A 20,537-nucleotide genomic window follows, 5' to 3' on the forward strand; every position below is an offset into this window, starting at 1 on the left:
ATATATATATATATATATATATAAAACTTAGCCATAAAAAAGGAATGCAATTTGCAGCAACATGGACCTGGATATTGTCATACTAAGTGAAGTAAATCAGATGGAGAAAGACAAATACCATATGATATCATTTATATGCAGAATCTAAAAAAAATGATACAAATGAACTTATTTACAACACAGAAACAGACTCACAGACTTAGAGAATGAACTTATGGTTACCATAGGGGAAGGGTGGGAGGGAGGGATAGACTGGGAGTTTGGGATTGACATGTACACACTGTTATATTTAAAATAGATAACCAAAAAGGACCTACTGTATAGCACACAGGTAACTCTGTTCAATATTCTGTAATAACCTAAATGGGAAAAGAATTTGAAAAAGAATAGATACATGTATATGTATCTGTATATGTATATGTAGAAATGAATCACTTTGCCATACACCTGAAGCTAACACAACATTGTTAATCAACTATACACCAATGTAAAGTAGAAATATTAAAAAAAGAAGCAGACTAATAGATATAAAGAACAAACTGGTGGTTACCAATGGTGAGAGAGAAGGGGGAGGGGCAATATAGGCATAAGGGAGTAAGAGGTACAAACTATTATGTATAAAATAAGCTACAAGGATATATTGTACAACATGAGGAATATAGCAAATATTTTATAATAACTATAAATGGAGTATAAACTAAAAAATTGTGAATCACTGTATTGTACACCTGTAACTTATATAATATTGTACAGCAACTTATTTCAATTAAAAATAAATAAATTTTAAAAAACATTCAACTGTACATCAACAATATCTCAATTCAAAAAATAAATAAAGTTTTTTTAAAAACACAAAATCCAGGTCCAGATGGCTTCACAGGTGAATTCTACCAAACATTTAAAAAACAGTTAATACCTATCCTACTCAAATTATTCCCCCCAAATTGAAGAGGAATGAACACTCCCAAACTCATTTTACAAAGCCAGCATTACCCTGATATCATAATCAGGCAGACACCAGAGAAAACGAAAATTACAAGCCAACATCGCTGATGAACATAGATGCAAAAATCTTCAACAAAATACTAGCAAACAGAATTCAACAATACACTGAAAGATCATAAATCATGATCAAGTGAGATTTATCCCTGGAATGCAAGAATGGTTCAATATCAACAAATCAATCAATGTGATACACCACATTAAAAAATTGAAGAACAGTAATCAAGTGATTATCTCAACAGATGTGGAAAAAGCATTTTACAAATCTCAACATCTATTTATGATTAAAAATTCAACAAACTGGGTATAGAGGGAACATACCTCAACAAATAATGGCCATATATGACAAACCCATGGCTAAAATTACACTTGATGGTTTTAAAAAAATGGAAGCTTTTCCTCTAAGATGAGTAACAAGACAAGGATGCCCATTCCTGCCGCTTTTATTCAATATAGTATTGGAATTTCTAGCCACATCAATAAGGAAAGAAAAAGAAATAAAAAGCATCCAAATTGGAAGGGAAGAAGTAAAACCGTCACCATTTGTAGGTGACAAGATACTACATATAGAAAAGCTCAGGTCCACAGGGGAAACAAAAACTATTAGAACCAATAAATGAATTCAGTAAAGTTCTGGGGTAAAAAATTAATATACAGAAATCTACTGAATCTACACTAATAATGAACTATCAGAAAAAGAAATTAAGAAAGTAATCCATTTACAAGTGTATCAAAAAGAATAAAATATCTCAGAATGAATTTAATCAAGAAAGTGAAAGACCTGTACTCTGAAAACTATAAAACATTGATGAAAGATATTGAAGACAATGCAAACAAATGGAAATATATACTGTGCTCATGGATTGGAAGAATCAATATTGTTAAAATGTACATACTACCTAAAGCAATCTATGATTTAATGTAATCCTTATCAAAATATCAATGTCATTTTCCAAAGAACTAGAAAATATAATTCTAAATTTGTATGGAACCACAAAAGACCCCAAATAGCCAAAATAACCTTGAGAAAGAAGAACAAAGCTAGAGGTGTCATGCTCCCACACTTGAAACAATCCTTAAAGCTAGAACAATTAAAACGTATGGTAGGGTTTCTCTGGTGGTGCAGTGGTTAAGAATCTGCCTACCAATGCAGGGGACATGGGTTCAAGCCCTGGTCCAGGATGATTCCACATGCTGCAGAGCAACTAAGTCCATATGCCACAACTACTGACCTGTGCTCTAGAGCCTGTGAGCCACAACTACTGAGCCCACATGCCACAACTACTGAAGCCCACATGCCTAGAGCCTGTGCTCCACAACAAGGGAAGCCACTGCAATAAGAAGCCTGCACACTGCAATGAGCAGTAGCCGCTTCTCACCACAACTAAAGAAAGCCCGTGCAAACAATGAACACCCAATGCAGCCAAAAATAAATAAGTAAAATAAATAAATTTAAAAAAAGAAAAAACAGCATGGTACTGGCAAAAAACAAACACATGCATCAATGGAAGAGAATGGAGAACCCAGAAATAAACCTACATTTATATGGTAAATTAATCTATGACAAAGGAGGCAAGATATACAGTGGGGAAAAGACAGTCTCTTCAATAAATGTTGTTGGGAAAACTGAACAGCTACATGAAACAGAATAAAACTGGACCACCTTCTTATAGTATGTACAAAAATAAACTAAAAATAGATGAAAAACATAAATGTAAGACCTGAAACCATAAAACTCCTAGAAGAAAACATAGGCAGTACACTCGACATAGATTTTAACAATTTTTTGGGGGTATGTCTCCTCAGACAACAGCAATAAAAGCGAAAATAAACAAATGGGACTATATCAGACTAAAAAACTTTTGCACAGTAAAGGAAATCACCAACAAAATGAAGAGGCAACCTGCTGAATGAGAGTTGTTTGTAAATGATATATTTGATATTGGGTTAATATACAAAATCTATAAAGAACCCATACAACTAACTATCAAAAAAAACCACAGAAAACCTGAGTTAAAAATGGACAGAGGGGGCTTCCCTGGTGGCGCAGTAGTTGACAGTCTGCCTGCCGATGCAGGGGACACGGGTTCGTGCCCCGGTCCAGGAGGATCCCACATGCCGTGGAGCAGATGGGCCCATGAGCCATGGCCGCTGAGCCTGCATGTCCAGAGCCTGTGCTCTGTGACGGGAGAGGCCACAGCAGTGAGAGGCCCACATACCGCAAAAAAATAATAAAAATAAAAATGGGCAGAAAAGTTGAATACATATTTTTCCAAAGAAGACATAAATATGGCTCAACATCACTAATTATCAGGGAAATGCAAATAAAATCCAAAACCAGTACCACCTCACATCTGTCAGAATGTCAGTTATCAAAAGGACAAGAAACAGAGATTGGTTCAAGATGGTGGAGTCCAAGGATGTGCTCTCAGTCCCTCTGTGAGAACACCAGAATCACAACTAACTGCTGAACAATCATCGACAGGAAGACACTGGAACTCACCAAAAAAGATACCCCACATCCAAAGACAAAGGAGAAGCCACAAAGAGATGGTAGGAGGGGCACAATCACAATAAAATCAAATCCCATAACTGCTGGCTGGGTGACACACAAACTGGAGAACACTTATTCCACAAAAGTCAACCCACTGTAGTGAAGGATCTGACTCCTATGTCAGGCTTCCAAATCTGGGGGTCTGACAACAGGAGGAGGAATTCCTAGAGAGTCAGGCTTTGAAGGCTAGCAGGATTTGATTGTAGAACTTCAACAGAGCTGGAGAAAGCAAAGACCCCACTCTTGGAGGGCGCACACAAAGTAGTGTGTGTTATGGGACCCAGGGGAAGGAGAAGTGACCCCATAGGAGACTGAAACAGACCTACCTGCTAGTGTTGGAGGGTCTCCTGCAGAGGCGGGGTGGCTGTGTCTCACCATGCAGACAAGGACACTGGCAGCAGAAGTTCTGAGAAGTACTCCTTGACATGAGCCTTCCCAGAGTCTGCCATTAGCCCCACCAAAGAGCCATGTAGTCTCCACTGTTGGGTCGCCTCAGGCTAAACAAACAACAGGGAAGGAACCCAGCCCTACCCAGAAGCAGACAAGTGGATTAAAGTTTTTCTGAGCTCTGCCCACCAAAAGCAACCAAAGCAACAGCCAGCTCTACTCACCACCAGTGCCTCCCATCAGGAAACTTGCACAAAGCCTTGCACAAGCCTCATCCACCAGAGGGCAGACAGCAGAAGCAAGAAGAACTACAGTCCTGCAGCCTGTGGAACAATAACCACATTCACAGAAAGACAGAAAAGATGAAAAGGCAGAGGGCTATGTACCAGATGAAGGATCAAGCTAAAACCCCAGAAAAACAACTAAATGAAGTGGAGATAGGCAACCTCTCAGAAAAAGAATTCATAATAATGATAGTGAAAATTATCCAGGACCTAGGAAAAAGAATGGAGGCAAAGATCGAGAAGATGCAAGAAATGTTTAACAAAGACCTAGAAGAATTAAAGAACAAAACAAACAGAGAAGAACAACACAATAACTGAACTGAAAAATACACTAGATGGAATCAATAGCAGAATAACTGAGGCAGAAGAACGGATAAGTGACTGGGAAGACAGAATGGTGGAATTCACCACTGTGGAACAGAATAAAGAAAAAAGAATGAAAAGAAATGAAGACAGCCTGAGAGACTGCTCGGACAACATTAAACACAACACCATTCGCATTATAGGGGTCCCAGAAGGAGAAGAGAGAGAGAAAGGACCTGAAAAATATTTGAAGAGGTTACAGTTGAAACCTTCCCTAACATGGGAAAGTAAATAGCCACCAAAGTCCAGGAAGTGCAGAGTCCCATACAGGATAAACCCAAGGAGAAACATGCCGAGACACATAGTAATCAAATTGGCAAACATTAAAGACAAAGAAAAATTATTGAAAGCAGCAAGGGAAAAAAGACAAATAACATACACGGGAACTCCCATAAAGTTAACAGCTGATTTCTCAGCAGAAACTCTACAAGCCAGAAGGGAGTGGCATGATATAGTTAAAGTGATGAAAGGGAAGAACGTACAACCAAGATTACTCTACCCGGCAAGGATCTCATTCAGATTCGATGGAGAAAACAAAAGCTTTACAGACAAGCAAAAGCTAAGAGATTTCAGCACCACCAAACCAGCTCTACAACAAATGCTAAAGGAACTTCTCTAAGTGGGAAATGCAAAATAAGAAAAGGACCTACAAAAACAAACCCAAAACAATTAAGAAATGGTAATGGGAACATACATATTGATAATTACCTTAAACGTGAATGGATTAAATGCTCTAACGAAAAGACACAGGTTTGCTGAATGGATACAAAAGCAAGAGCCAAATATATGCTGTCTACAAGAGACCCACTTCAGACCTAGGGACACATTCAGACTGAAAATGAGGGGCTAGAAAAAGATATTCAATGCAAATGGAAATCAAAAGAAAGTTGGAGTAGCAATGCTCATACCAGAAAAAATATAGACTTTAAAATAAAGAATGTTACAAGAGACAAGGAAACACACTACATAATGATCAAGGGATCAATCCAAGAAGATATAACAATTATAAATATATATGGACCCAACATATGAACACCTCATTACATAAGGCAACTGCTAATAGCTATAAAAGAGGAAATCCACAGTAACACAAAAATAGTAGGGGACTTCAACACCTCACTTACACCAATGGAGAGATCATCCACACAGAAAATTAATAAGAAAGCACAAGCTTTAAATGACACAATAGACCAGATAGATTTAATTGGTAGTTATAGGACATTCCATCCAGAAACAGCAGATTACACTTTCTTCTCAAGTGTGCACAGAACATACTCCAGGATAGATCACATCTTGGGTCACAAATCAAGCCTCAGTAAATTTAAGAAAATTGAAATTGTATCAAGCATCCTTTCTGACCACAACACTATGAGATTAGAAACCAATTATGGGGAAAAAAATGTAAAAAACCCAAACACATGGAGGCTAAACAATACGTTACTCAATATCAAAGGGATTACTGAAGAAATCAAAGAGGAAATTAAAAAATACCTAGAGACAAATGATAATGAAAACACGATGATCCAAAACCTATAGGATGCAGCAAAAGCAGTTCTGTGAGGGAAGTTTATACTATACAAACCTAACTCAAGAAATAAGAAAAATCTCAAATAAACAATCTAAACTTATACCTAAAGGAACTAGAGAAAGAAGAAAAACAACAAAAAACCCTAAGATAGCAGAAGGAAAGAAATCATAAAAACCAGAGCAGAAATAAATGATATAGAAACAAAAAACAATAGCAAAGATCAATAAAACTAAAAGCTGGTACTTTGATAAGATAAGCAAAATTGATAAACCATTAACAAGACTCATCAAGAAAAAGCAGGAGAGGACTCAAATCAATAAAACTAGAAATGAAAAAGGAGAAGTTACAATAGACATCGCAGAAATACAAAGCATCCTAACGGACTACTACAAGCAGCTCTATGCCAGTAAAATGGACAACCTGGAAGAAATGGACAAATTCTTAGAAAGGTATAACCTTCCAAGACTGAACCAGGAAGAAATAGAAAATATGAACAGACCAATCACAAGTAATGAAATTGAAACTGTGATTAAAAATCTTCCAACAAACAGAAGTCCAGGACCAGATGGCTTCACAGGTGAATTCTATCAAATATTTAGGGAAGAGCTAACACCCATCGTTTTCAAATTCTTCCAAAAAATTGCAGAGGAAGCAACGCTCCCAAACTCATTCTATGAGGCCACCATCACCCTGATACCAAAACCAAAGATACAGCAAAAAAAGAAAATTACAGACCAATATCACTGATGAATATAGATGCAAAAATCCTCAACAAAATACTAGCAAACAGAATCCAACAACACATGAAAAAGATCATACACCATGATCAAGTGGGATTTATCCAAGAGATGCAAGGATTCTTCAATATATGAAAATAAGTCAATGTGATACAACATATTAACAAGTGGAAGAATAAAAACCATATGATCATTTCAGTTAGAGGAATGTAATGTACACATAGGGAATATAGTTAATAATAGTGTAACAACTTTGTATGGTGACAGAAGGTAATTGGACTCATGAATATTTCATAATATATAAAAATATTAAACCACAATGTTATATCTCTGAAACGAATATAATATTGTACATCAATTATAACTTAATTAAAAATACTTTAAGAAATTAAATCAACAGGACTTGGATATTGAACATGTGGAGAGAGATAAATGTAGGCTGATTCTCATGTTTTGGGCTCAGAAAAAAGATAGGTGACAGTGCTGTGTTAGTATTCTGGTCTTGGGCCTGGAGAGAGGAATAAGTACTTCACTTTGGGACATGATGATTTTCAAGTGCCCAGAGAAAAGCCAAGTTTAGTAATTCAGCTAACTCTTGGATACATGAACCTGAAACTCAAGAGAGAAGTCATGGCTGGAGACAGATTTGAGTGTTATCACAACACAGGTGTACATTAAAATCATAAGAGTAGATAATATTGCCCAGGGATAGTGCAAAGGAAGAGGAAGGCTATGATACAAAGACAAATGCTAAGGAGGAAAAAGAAAGGTGCTTGGGATGAAGTGAGGTACAGTGCAATCAAGAGAAAATATCGGCAGGAAACGAGGAAGATTTCAAGAACGAGTGGTGGTTAACATAACAAAATGTGGGGTCTATAAAACAGAAATAGGAAAGGTCCATTAGATTTGGCTATTAGGTTGTTGGTGACCTGTTCAGTAATTGTTTCAATAGAGTATTAAGATCAGAAATCAAGTAACACGAGATTGAAGAATAATGAAAAATGAAGAAAGCAGAGAAAGTAAATTTATTCACTTCAAAGAAGCATTGTGAGAAGGAAGGATAGGGTGGGACAGTGGCTCAAGGAAGACATGATCTATAAGGGTCTGAAGCAGTTTTTTTCTCCTTATTTTTGGTTTGCTTTAGAATGAGAGTAAAATTTCTACTTCAATATGGAAGAAATTTGTTTGCAAGAATTTGTAAATCCAGGGCCTAGGCCTAGCATCTGGGAGAGAACTTTTTATCTGTAGTGATAACACAGAAACAGGTACACACCAGTCATATCACATAGTAGTAACATGCATACACAGGCACATATACGTACACATACACATAAACACACACATCAAAATTAGTTTGGGATTATAAAGTCCTTACATTTATTCCAATTTCGAGTTCTAATAAGGTATAACAGAAAGATTATTTGATTAGGGAATCAAAGACCCAGGTCATAATCCTGGCTTTCTTCCAAATGGTCATGTGACCTTTCAGTCATTTTATCCTTCTGAGATTCAGTGACCTTACCTGAAAACTTAGAGAGCTGAGCTGCATTAGGAATGACATCTTAAATATCAGCTCTGATGGACTGTCACAGGCTGCTCAGCATGCTGTGTTGAATTGGTTTGAGGCTGTGTCTAAGCTTCCTAAGCACAAGTATTATAATAGACTAGCAATCTCTGCCACAGGTAGGAAATCAGTAGTGCTGAGCGTTTACCATATCTAAACTCCTGAACTTGGCATCCCATGATTCATTAAATGCATTGTCATCCTGTCATACATTATGACTTTGACCCAGTAAAATGCTCTGTAGCCATTTACACCCCTTATTTATTCCAAATCCCATTATTCTTTTACTAAGGAAGTGAGTGACTCTTACATCACTAGTCTGAGTCTGTGGTCCTATTCAGAAACTAGACCTATTCCTTTCTGTTTATCTTTCTAATGGGCTTCTACAGCAGCTATACAATTTAGGGAAATAAACCACTGGTTGTAAAATCTTCAGAGATTTGGAACTGCATATATGAGGTTCCAAATTATGTCTATGATATTTTGGACTATGACAGAACTTATTTTCAAGCCAGCTCTATTGGTCCTTTCTTGCTAGATTCAAATGTCATATTTACAGCATTTCTAATACCCAAGTAAGGGATCCAATACCTAGTCCCTTACATCAGAATCTATTGCCCTACAATGGATGCAATCACAGAAGTGTATGACAAGCAGTCATCTAAAGCACATTAATGGAAGAATGCTCCTCTCCTCAAACCACCCACAAACAAATTCTCAAGGATATTTCTTTTCTAATTGACTGCGATAAATATAGCTTTGCTTACAACTTCAAGTGGACTCAGGCCTTTTACAAAGCCTCGATCATTATCTTCATAAACTGTATGATTACTGTTTTTTACACTATTTCCTATCATAGAGGCCCTAAACAGGGAAATATGGGGATGTTTTATAACTGTATGTATGACTGGTACTTGGTCAAAGAACCAGAGTGGCAATTCACAGAACTTTCAGCAGAACATCCTCAAACTCAAAAGGTGTTAATCCACAATCTCATGAACTTTGCCATTCTTCATTGTGCTGTTTTTATTTTTAAGAAAGCTTTAATTAATACAAAACTTGGTGGTCTCCTACTCCTTCAGCCACGTGCCTATCCCCTCAGGAGGTAACTAGGCAATTTTCTCTGTATGTGAACATTACTTCTATACCATTTGCTCTTTTATGTCCTGGAGAAACACTACTGACCTGTGCGCTCCTCCTCCATTGCCTCTCTTTGATATCTATCTTCTCTGTAGTCATGTCCATCTCATTGCTTTCTTCAGCATTTGGAAACTCTTAGCTAGTTCTCCATATTACTGCTGCAATTATCCACAGGGTCTACTGTACTACTCCTAATACACTACAAGATTCTGCCAACTCATTTTTTTTTTCAAAGCCATCATTTCAATTTCCAGCTGGCTTGTTTTTTGATTTTTGCCTTCCTGTAAACAAGCTTACTTTGATGTTTATTGTCTTATTATATTTTTTAATGCACATCTACTTTTTTATTTATTTGAAAAAAACACCCAGCTTCCTTTAAAAAGTAACTAAGAAAACAGGTTTTTTTGTTTTTTTGGCTAAGTAACTTTCTACCCTTAGAGATAAGTTATTGTCTTATCTTTAATCTCATGTTTCATAGAATTCAGGCTTAATTGAATTTTATTGAAAGTAAAAGCAGATGCTGCCTTAAATTACTTTTGTTTCCTATAGTAAATCTTTTTTTCAAGTATGCCCTTCCTTTGCCTCATGTGAGCTCTGTTCTTTCAAGCTTCAAAATCTTTCATAGTCTCCAAATTGATATGTATGGATTTTTCCTCTAGTTTTATCCATAGTAAAAATGAGAATTCTACACAAGCCTGAAATCTCCTCTGGAAACAAGATGCTAAAAATTAGATGCTTTCTCAGTTTCAGCAAAAGCCCCCACTTTAATAGGGACAACGAGGACTAGCTGCATAATTTTCTGGACCCAGTCAAAAGTGAAAATGCAGGGTACCTTGTTCAAAAATTATTAAAAATTTCAAGATGGTGACAGCAGAGTATTAATCCAAGCACAGGGTTCTTTTGAGTAAAGGAAACTGTGTAACTGTAAAGTAATACATCCACAAAGCCAGCCCCAGGAGAATGACCCTCCACTCTCCAAAGTAGGTTGCTAGACCGCCAAGTATGTCTTATAAGGAAGTGTCTATAAAATGGATTTTCAAACCTTAGCCCTTCACTCATTGAAAAGGTTTCTAAAGGCAATCCCAGTTTTAACAGCTGAAGAGTGAGTTGGAATGTGGAAGAATTCTTTAGAGCAAAGTATCAGTGTGCTGTGAGAAAGGCCCTCCTCAATGAGCCTTAAATAGTTTACATAGAGAGGAGTTGTAAGCAAACAGTAAGAGCAGCTTTACTCTCATCCACAGAAATGCAGTATAGTGTTCCCAGGGAGAAATTTCTGAGAATCTACACAAGTGCCACCATGAGAGTGTCAGTTTTGGCTATCTGCCAAGCCAGGAGAGCACCAAATCATGACAGTGCCAGTCAAGAATGTCCTTTCCTGGCCCTGCCTCCTGGTCTAAGCAAAGAGTCTGAGGAGCAGAGAAAAGAAAAGCTTTATATCGAGGTTTTGACTATTACCTAGCACTGAAATGAAACTGTTTTGTGAGTCTAAGTGATCAGAAACTGTTTCTATTATCTGAGAGTAACTGGACCAGCCAGCCAGTTCACCAAAGGTCAAGAGGAAAAACTAATATAGTGGGCTTGTATAGAGTTGCTTTATAATTAGACCTCATCAGTTTTGCTTGTTCAAATACAGAGTTTGTGTCTCTCTTGTGGATCTCTTCAGTTTCCTCTTGTTTGCTGGATATAGACCTGTTGCTGGATGTTTAGATTGAGCACCAGTTGCCTTTTTCATGACCCAGCATTGCAAAGTGAGCAAGAGTAAGCAAGGTCTGAGGCAACTTCACTCAGTTTGGTGCAGCTGCAGCTCCAGGTGCCAAGCCTGTTGAGAATTCCTTCTGCTGCCTCAGGATACTCTCCCAGGTTCCTACCACTGCCCAGTAGGCCCAATTTCCCATCACCCTGACCCCAAAGAATTTGCGGATTTGAGAAGTTGTGACTACAAGACTTCCACTTCAGGAACAGCTTCCTCTAATTCTGTTCATGAAAGTTGGAGGAGAGAGTGCTACTGTCCACTATGAGTGAAGCTGTTGAGATTGGGCACCACTGGGGAGTCCCCACTTAGGGAGACTTGAGCCCTTAGTGCAGTTCTTTGACTAACAAATGCCACACTCTTTCCCAGGCCTGCTCCTCCCTCCAGCCCAGCTCCTTCTGCTCAGAGCTAGAGCCCACCAGCAAGTTTCAGTTAAGGCACTGAATCCCCATCCTGGCTGTACATCAGAATCAACTGAAGAGCATTTCAAACATTGGATTATGTTTGGATTACATTCAGTCTCTAACTTGTCTTCGTCCATTATCCCGAGCATCAGCAATCCTTGTCACTCTGCGACTTCATAAACTTTCACATTTGTCCACTCTTTAGGCAATTCAGCTGCATTTCCTCTAGCATTTTGTTCACCTTCATTTACCTTAAGAGCTGATGGAAATCACACCATCTCAGATATCTGGCTTCCCCACACAGGCCTTCGCTATCCCAAGTACAGCAAGCAGATTGCTTTCTTCCCGTGCCATTCTGAGCATTATCCAGGTGCTGAACACAAGATGCTGTGAATAAACGATGAAACCAAGTTTCAGCTTAGAGCTTTCTGTGTTCCATTTGCATAGCTATAATATCAGATTCATTATTCATGAGCATATGCTATTATGGCCCTTCCCTTATAGCTCAGTCCTCCACTGCCTCTGACTCTCAGATGTGCAAGATGAACCATCTCTCCTGCAGCTTGGAGCAATCTCTCCTTTCTGAGTGCACAATGGAGTGGTGGCCCTAATCCTTATGCAAAAAATGCATAAAATGGATACTTGGATGCCTAACATTCACAACCTAACATAAAACAAAACCGAAGATTTTGATTCTGAAAATCATAAGCATATTGGGTCAACAATAGAAACTAAGGAGCTGGGATTGCCTTTAGAATTCTGGTGGAGTGAAAAGTTGGTCTATCTCTCAATAAAAGTAAATTATGGTGTATTGTAGGAGGTGTGCTAGGAAGGCTTTCTTAATCAAAATTCTCTCCCCTGGATAGATGCCTTTCATGCCTGGGATTCCACTATTAAAAATTATCAGGAAACATTGTCTCTTAGAAAGAAAACATTCTTGAGAAGAATGCCATACTGGACCAGCTCACTTGTACATGGAGCTTCCTATGTGTCAGGTACTGTCCTAGGTGTTTTTCATATACTAATTCATGTGATCCTTAAAATAGACCTAGGATGTAGATAATATCATCATCATCTCCACTTTTCAAATGCGGAAAGTGAATCACCAAAAGCGTGGGTAACTTGCCCAAAGTCATATGCAAGAATCAAGCCTAATTACAGAATCTGAATGTAAGCAATATATTGCAGGGCCTCTGGAAGATGACACATGTAAGGGGTCTCTCTGTACATCTGAAGATTACAGACAGAGTGGAAAATATTCTGAAAATAAGAAATGTGAAGGCATGCTGAATGGAGCAGGGGACAAAGACCTTACTGTGCATATCATCTTATGCATATCATCTGCCCTCCAACCCTATTACCTTCATCCTCTTCTCCTTCCTGTCTCCCCTTCTCTTCCTCTATTCTCACACTCTGGCCTCCCTGCAGCAACTTGACACACCATGAATTCTCCCATTTCAAAGCCTTCACACTCACTCTTTTTCTTCCTAGAATGCTCAGAGATCCACATGATTTCCTCCTTTACCTCTTTCAGTTACCAGAGAAATCTTGTCTGACCACCCAGTATTGTCTGACTTGATCTTCCCAATAGCCCTTCAAGATCAATGTTGCCATATTTCTACCTATGCCCATTTTATAGATGAGAAAGATGAAGCCCAGTGATATTAATTCATTTGCTCAAGGTCATATAACAATAAGCAGCAGAGTCAGGACTTAAACTCAAAAATAACTGCAAGACTTTGATCATTTTTGGAACATCCAAACTCTATCTTTTCACTTTTATCCCCCATAGATTGCATACCTAGTGCTTCTAAGATCTGTACTAGGAAGAACATGTCAGCATCTCTGTCAAAAAACTTTTACTCATGCCATAGTTATAATCGGTCTCCATCTAAAGATATATCTGATCTAACCTTATCATTGCCAAGAAGATCAGTGATTTAATTTTTCAATGAGCCTTGTTAATTATAGCCATAGACTCACATAACCAAGTATAACATGGAAGACCTGGAAGACCTCTAAAGTGTCTCAAGTTTTATCGTCCAGTTGGAGGTCATCTTGAAAGAATTGTAAAGTAAGTATTTCACAGCCATTCATCCATTCATTTAACAAATGTGTACTGAGCTTCTAATGTGGAAGGAAGCATTCTAGGCGCTGAGTATATAGTAGTGACCCAAAAGACTGAGCTCTTTCTCTCACAAAGCTCACACTGCAGGGGCCGGTAAGTAGTAGGGGGCAGCTAACAGACAAATAAGTAAGTAAATGTACAACATGCCAGGTGATGATAAGTGCTGTGAAGAAAAAGCAGGGTAAGTGGACAGAGATTTGGAGGGATTGGAGGGAAAGATGATGTGATGCTATTTTATATTGTGTGGTCAGACAAGACTTCTCTGATGAGGTGACAGTTGAAAGAGGTAAAAGAGGAAATCATGTCAATCTCTGAGTATTCCAGGAAGAGAGAACAGTGAGTGTTTCCATTTTTTCCCTGAATCTTTATGCAGAGCTGTCATGATTTAGTGAGAAGTTAGAGGCATAATGTAATCAATAAGACTTTGTTTAAAAAGAAAAAAAAACCATAAAATTCACAAGATCTCCAGCCAAGTATACCTCATCCTCTTCTTTATTTCCAACAACTCTCATAGTTCTACTACATTGATTTATTTAACATATCATTAACAAAATGTGATTTATTTAGCACATAATTAACAAAATTACTGGGCTCTCACTTAATGCCAGGTATCCCCACTTAGTGAATATGTCTTATTAGGTCTCTTTTATGATTAATACTTCACTGATAAAGGATACCTTTATCGTTCTTCCCTCTGCCAGAATGCAAGTGTAGAATGAGAAAGCATTCAGTACTTGAGATGCTCTGGGTTGGATGAGAAGAATGGAGATGTTGTATATTTTTTCCTGACTTAAACAACCAAAAATACCTTGAGAAATACTTTGTGTTTTCAGTATTAGAATAAATCTATGGATTGCAAAGAGTGGATGATGCATCTGCATCACAGAGCAGGAATGAAATGACTAGTCTAGGCTCAGAGTCATTTGTTCTTTTAGTTTATGTCTAATCACTCTCTACTTCTCTCATGGAACCATTAACTTACACATGTATGGCTTCAGTCTAAGAAGAGAAGAAATGTTGCATGGAGTACAGTCTTATTTTATTATGAATTCATTCTCTCTAGGTTCAGGTAATGCTCCATGGTTTTCTGTTTCTGTTGGGGAACAGACTGTCTCACAGCCCTTTATTGGCAGAACACATGAACAAATGACTCCTGTTTATTTCAAGGAGAGAGCTGCTCCTACCAACTCCAGGAAGGGATTGCTGAAAATCAGAGTGTGGGTAATAGGGGATGTGACTCTTTCATTACACAGCACTTATTCACTTTCTAAGCCCTGTGGATACTGTCTCATCTAAGGTAGGAAAATCAGGGCTGCATCTTCCCTTTCCCTGACCAACTCTAAGTTTGGGAGGTATTGGGAGTGGTCTATGAAGTCAAATGAAGTCTATGAAGTCACAGGGCTTATAACTAAGTGGTAAGAGAGTTGGAACTAGATCTCAACCTTTCAAATCCTTGTCAATGGCTCTTTTCATAATGTCCTTCCTTCTTTCACCCAAATTCTTTGGTCCACATGTATTTGATTTTTTTTATTGGAGTATAATTGCTTTACAATATTGTGATAGTTTCTGTTGTACAACACAGTGAATCAGCTATAAGTATACATATAACTCCATATCCCCTCCCGCTTTAGCATCCCTCCCATCCTCCCTATCCCACCCCTCTAGGTTGTCACAAAGCATCAAGCTTATCAACCTGTGCTATGCAGCAGCTTCCTACTAGCCATCCATTTTACATTTGGTAGTGTATATATCTTAATGCTACTCTCATTTCAACCCAGCTTCCTCTTCCCCACACTGTGTCCCCAAGTCCATTCTCTACTTCTACATCTTTATTCCTGCCTTGCCATTAGGCTCATCAGTACCATTTTTTAGGTTCCATATATGTGCGTTAGCATACTGTATTTGTTTTTCTCCTTTTGGCTTATTTCACTCTGTATGACAAGCTCTAGGTCCATCTACCACATTACAAATAACTCAGTTTTGTTCCTTTTTATGGCTGAGTAATATTCCATTGTATATATGTGCCACATCTTTATCTATTCATCTGTGGATGGACACTTAGGTTGCTTCCATGTCCTGGCTATTGTAAATGGTGCTGCAATGAACACTATGGTATATGTCTCTTTTTGAGTTATGGTTTACTCAGGGTATATGACCAGTAGTGGGATTGCTGGGTCATATGGCATTTCTATTTTTAGTTTTTTAAGGAACTTGCATACTGTTCTCCATAGTGGCTGTATCAGTTTACATTCCCACCAACAGTGCAGGAGGGTTCCCTTTTCTCCACACCCTCTCCAGCATTTATTGTTTGTAGATTTTTTGATGATGGCCATTCTGACTGGTGTGAGGTGATATCTCATTGTGGTTTTGATTTGCATTTTTCTAATGATTAGTGATTTTGAGCATCCTTTCATGTGTCCTTAGCAATCTGTATGTCTTCTTTGGAGAAATGCCTTTTTAGGTCTTTTGCCCATTTTTGGATTGGGTTGTTAGTTTTCTTGATATTGAGCTGCATGAGCTGCTTGTATATTTTGGAGATTAATTGTTTGTCAGTTGCTTCTTTTGTAAATATTTTATCCCATTCTAAAGGTTGTCTTTTCATCTTCTTTATGGTTTCCTTTTCTGTGCAAAAGTTTTAAGTTTCATTAGGTCCCATTTGTTTATTTTTTATTTTATTTCCTCTACTCTAGGGGGTGGGTCAAAAAGATCTTGCTGTGATTTATGTCATAGAGTGTTCTGCCTATGTTTTCCTGTAAGTTTTATACTGTCTGGCCTTACATTTAGGTCTTTAATCCATTTGGAGTTTATTTTTATGTGTGGTGTCAGAGAGTATTCTAATTTCATTCTTTTACATGTATCTGTCCAGTTTTCCCATCACCACTTATTGAAGAGGCTGTCTTTTCTCCATTGTATATCTTTGCCTCCTTTATTAAAGATAAGGTGACAATATGTGCATGGGTTTGTCTCTGGGCTTTCTATCCTGTTCCATTGATCTATATTTCTGTGTTAGTGTCAGTGCCATACTATCTTGATTATTGTGGCTTTGTACAATAATCTGAAGTCAGGGAGCCTGATTGCTGCAGCTCCGTTTTTCTTTCTCAAGGTTGCTTTGGCTATTCAGAGTCTTTTGTGTTTCCATTCAAATTGTTACATTTTTTGCTCTAGCTCTGTGAAAAATGCCCTTGGTAGTTTGAGAGGGATTGCATTGAATCTGTAGATTGCTTTGGGCAGTAGAGTCATTTTCACGATGTTGATTCATCCAACCCAGGAGACGGTATAAGTTTCCATCTTTTGTATCATCTTTGATTTCTTTCATCAGTGTCTTATAGTATTCTGCGTACAGGTCTTTTGCCTTCTTAGGTAAGTTTATTCCTAGGTATTTTACTTTTTTTGTTGCAATGGTAAATGGGAGTGTTTCCTTCATTTCCCTTTCTGATATTTTGTTGTTTGTGTTTAAGAATGCAAGGGGGCTTCCCTGATGGCGCAGTGGTTGAGAGTCCACCTGCCGATTCAGGGGACATGGGTTCGTGCCCTGGTCCGGGAAGATCCCACATGCCGCGGAGGGGCTAGGCACGTGAGCCATGGCCGCTGAGCCTGCGTGTCCGGAGCCTGTGCTCTGCAACGGGAGAGGCCACAGCAGAGAGAGGCCTGCGTACTGCAAAAAAAAAAAAAAAAAAGAATGCAAGGGCTTTCTGTGCATTAATTTTGTATCCTGCTAATTTGCCAAATTCATTGATTAGCTCTAGTAGTTTTCTGGTGGCATCTTTATGATTTTCTATGTATAGTATCATGTCATCTGCAAACAGTGACAGTTTTACTTCTTTTCCAATTTGGATTCCTTTTATTTCTTTTTCTTCTCTGAGTTCTGTGGCTAAAAATTCCTAAACTATGTTGGACAATAGTGGTGAGAGTGGGCAACATTGTCTTCTTCCTGATCTTAGGGGAAATGGTTTCAATTGTTTATCATTGAGAATGATTTTGGCTGTGGGTTTGTCATATATGGCTTTTATTATGTTGAGGTAGGTCCCCTTTATGCCCACTTTCTGAAGAGTTTTTAATCATAAGTGGGTGTTGAATTTTGTCAGAAGCCTTTTCTGCATCTATTGAGATGATCATATGGTTTTTCTCCTTCATTTTGTTAATATGGTGTATCACATTGATTGATTTGTGTATACTGAAGAATGCTTGCATTCCTGAGATAAACCCCATTTGATCATGGTGTATGATCCTTTTAATGTGTTGTTGTATTCTGTTTGCTAGTATTTTGTTGAGGATTTTTGCATCTATGTTCATCAGTGATATTGGCCTGTAATTTTCTTTTTTTGTAGTATCTTTGTCTAGTTTTAGTATCAGGGTGATGGTGGGCTCATAGAATGAGTTTGGGAGTGTTCCTCCCTCTGCTATATTTTGGAAGATTGAGAAGGATAAGTGTTAGCTCTTCTCTAAATATTTGATAGAATTCACCTGTGAAGCCATCTGGTCCTGGGCTTTTGTTTGTTGGAAGATTTCTAATCACAGTTTCAATTTCAGTGCTTGTAATTGGTTAGTTCATGTTTTCTATTTCTTCCTGATTCAGGCTTGAAAGGTTGTATTTTTCTAAAAATTTGGCCATTTCTTCCACATTGTCAATTTTATTGCCATATAGTTGCTTGTAGTAGTCTCCTGTGATCCTTTGTATTTCTGCAGTGTCAGTCATTACTTGTCCTTTTTCCTTTCTAATTCTGTTGACTTGAGTCTTCTCCCTTTTTTTCCTGCTGAGTCTGGCTAATGGTTTATAAATTTTGTTTATCTACTCAAAGAACCAGCTTTTAGTTTTATTGATCTTTGCTATTGTTTCCTTCATTTGTTTTCATTTATTTCAGATCTGATCTTTATGATTTCTTTCTTTTTGCTAATTTTGGGTTTTGGGGTGTATTTTTTATTCTTCTTTCTCTAATTGCTTTAGTTGTAAGGTTAGGTTGTTTATTTGAGGTTTTTCTTGTTTACGTATTTCTTGTTTTCTAGTTTCTTGAGGTAGGATTGTTCCCTCTTAGAACTGCTCTTTCTGCGTCCCATAAGTTTTGGGTCATCATGTTTTCATTGTCATTTGTTTCTAGGTATTTTTTGATTTTCTCTTTGATTTCTTCAGTGATCTCTTGGTTGTGTAGTGCCATATGGTTTAGCCTCCATGTGTGTATTTTTTACAGATTTTTTCCTGTAATTGATATCTAGTCTCACAGCACTGTGGTCAGAAAAGATGCTTGATATGCTTTCAGTTTTCTTAAATTTACTGAGGCTTGATTTGTGACCCAAGATGTGACATATCCTGATGAATCTTCCATGTGCACTTGAGAAGAAGGTGTATTCTGTTGGTTTTGGATGGAATGTCCTATAAATATCAACTAAGTCCATATGGTCTAATGTGTCATTTAAAGCTTGTGTTCCCTTTTTATTTTCTGTTTGGATGATCTGTACATTGGTGTAATTGGGGTGTTAAAGTTACCTACTATTATTGTGTTACTGTTAATTTCCCCTTTTATGGCTGTTAGCATTTGCCTTGTGTATTGAGGTGCTCCTATGTTGGGTGCATAGATATTTACAATTGTTATATCTTCTTCTCAGATTGATCCCTTGATCATTATATAGTATCCTTCCTTGTCTCTTGTAATAGTCTTTATTTTAAAGTCTATTTTGTCTGATATGAATGTTGCCACTCCAGTTTTCTTTTGTTTTCCATTTGCATGGAACATCTTTTTCCATCCCCTCACTTTCAGTCTGTATGTGTCCCTAGGTCTTAAGTGGGACTCTTGTAGACAGCATATGTATGGGTCTTATTTTTGTATCCATTCAGCCAGTCTGTGTGTTTTGGTTGGAGCATTTGATCAATTTACATTTAACATAATTATTGATATGTATGTTCATATTATGATTTTTTAATTGTTTTGGGTTTGGTTTTGTAAGTCTTTCCTTCCCTTGTGTTTCCGGCCTAGAGAAGTTCCTTTAGCCTTTGTTATAAAGCTCATTTGGTGGCGCTGAATTCTCTTGACTTTTGCTTGTCTGTGAATTTTTTATTTCTCCCTCAAATCTGAATGAGATTCTCGCTGGGTAGAGTAATCTTGGCTGTAGGTTTTTCCCTTTCATCACTTGAAATATATCCTGTCACTCCCTTCTGACCTGTAGAGTTTCTGCTGAAAGATCAGCTGTTAAACCTATGGGGATTTCCTTGTATGTTATTTGTTCCTTTTCCCTTGCTGTTTTTAATATTTTTTCTTTGTGTTTAATTTTTGCTATTTTGACTAATATGTGTCTCAGCATGTTTGTCTTTGGGTTTATCCTGTATGGGACTCTCTGTGCTTCCTGGACTTGATTGACTATTTCCTTTTCCATGTTGTGGATGTTTTCAGCTATAATCTCTTGAAATAATTTCTTAGACTCTTTCTTTTTTTCTTCTTCTCTGGGACTCCTTTAACTCGAATGTTGGTGTGCTTAATGTTGTTCCAGAGGTCTCTGAGACTGTCCTCCATTCTCTTCGCTCTTTTTTCTTTATTTTGTTCTATGACAGTTATATCCACCATTCTCTCTTCCAGCTCATTTATCTGTTTTCTGCATCAGTTATTCTGCTATTGATTCATTCTAGAGTATTTTTAATTTCAGTCATTGTGCTGTTCATTACTGTTAGTTTGCTCTTTAGTTTTTCTAGGTCCTTGTTAAACGTTT

The sequence above is a fragment of the Monodon monoceros genome, unplaced genomic scaffold (assembly GCF_005190385.1).
Source record: "Monodon monoceros isolate NGI ecotype Baffin Bay Population unplaced genomic scaffold, NGI_Narwhal_1 Super_Scaffold_19, whole genome shotgun sequence".
NCBI lineage: Eukaryota > Metazoa > Chordata > Mammalia > Artiodactyla > Monodontidae > Monodon > Monodon monoceros.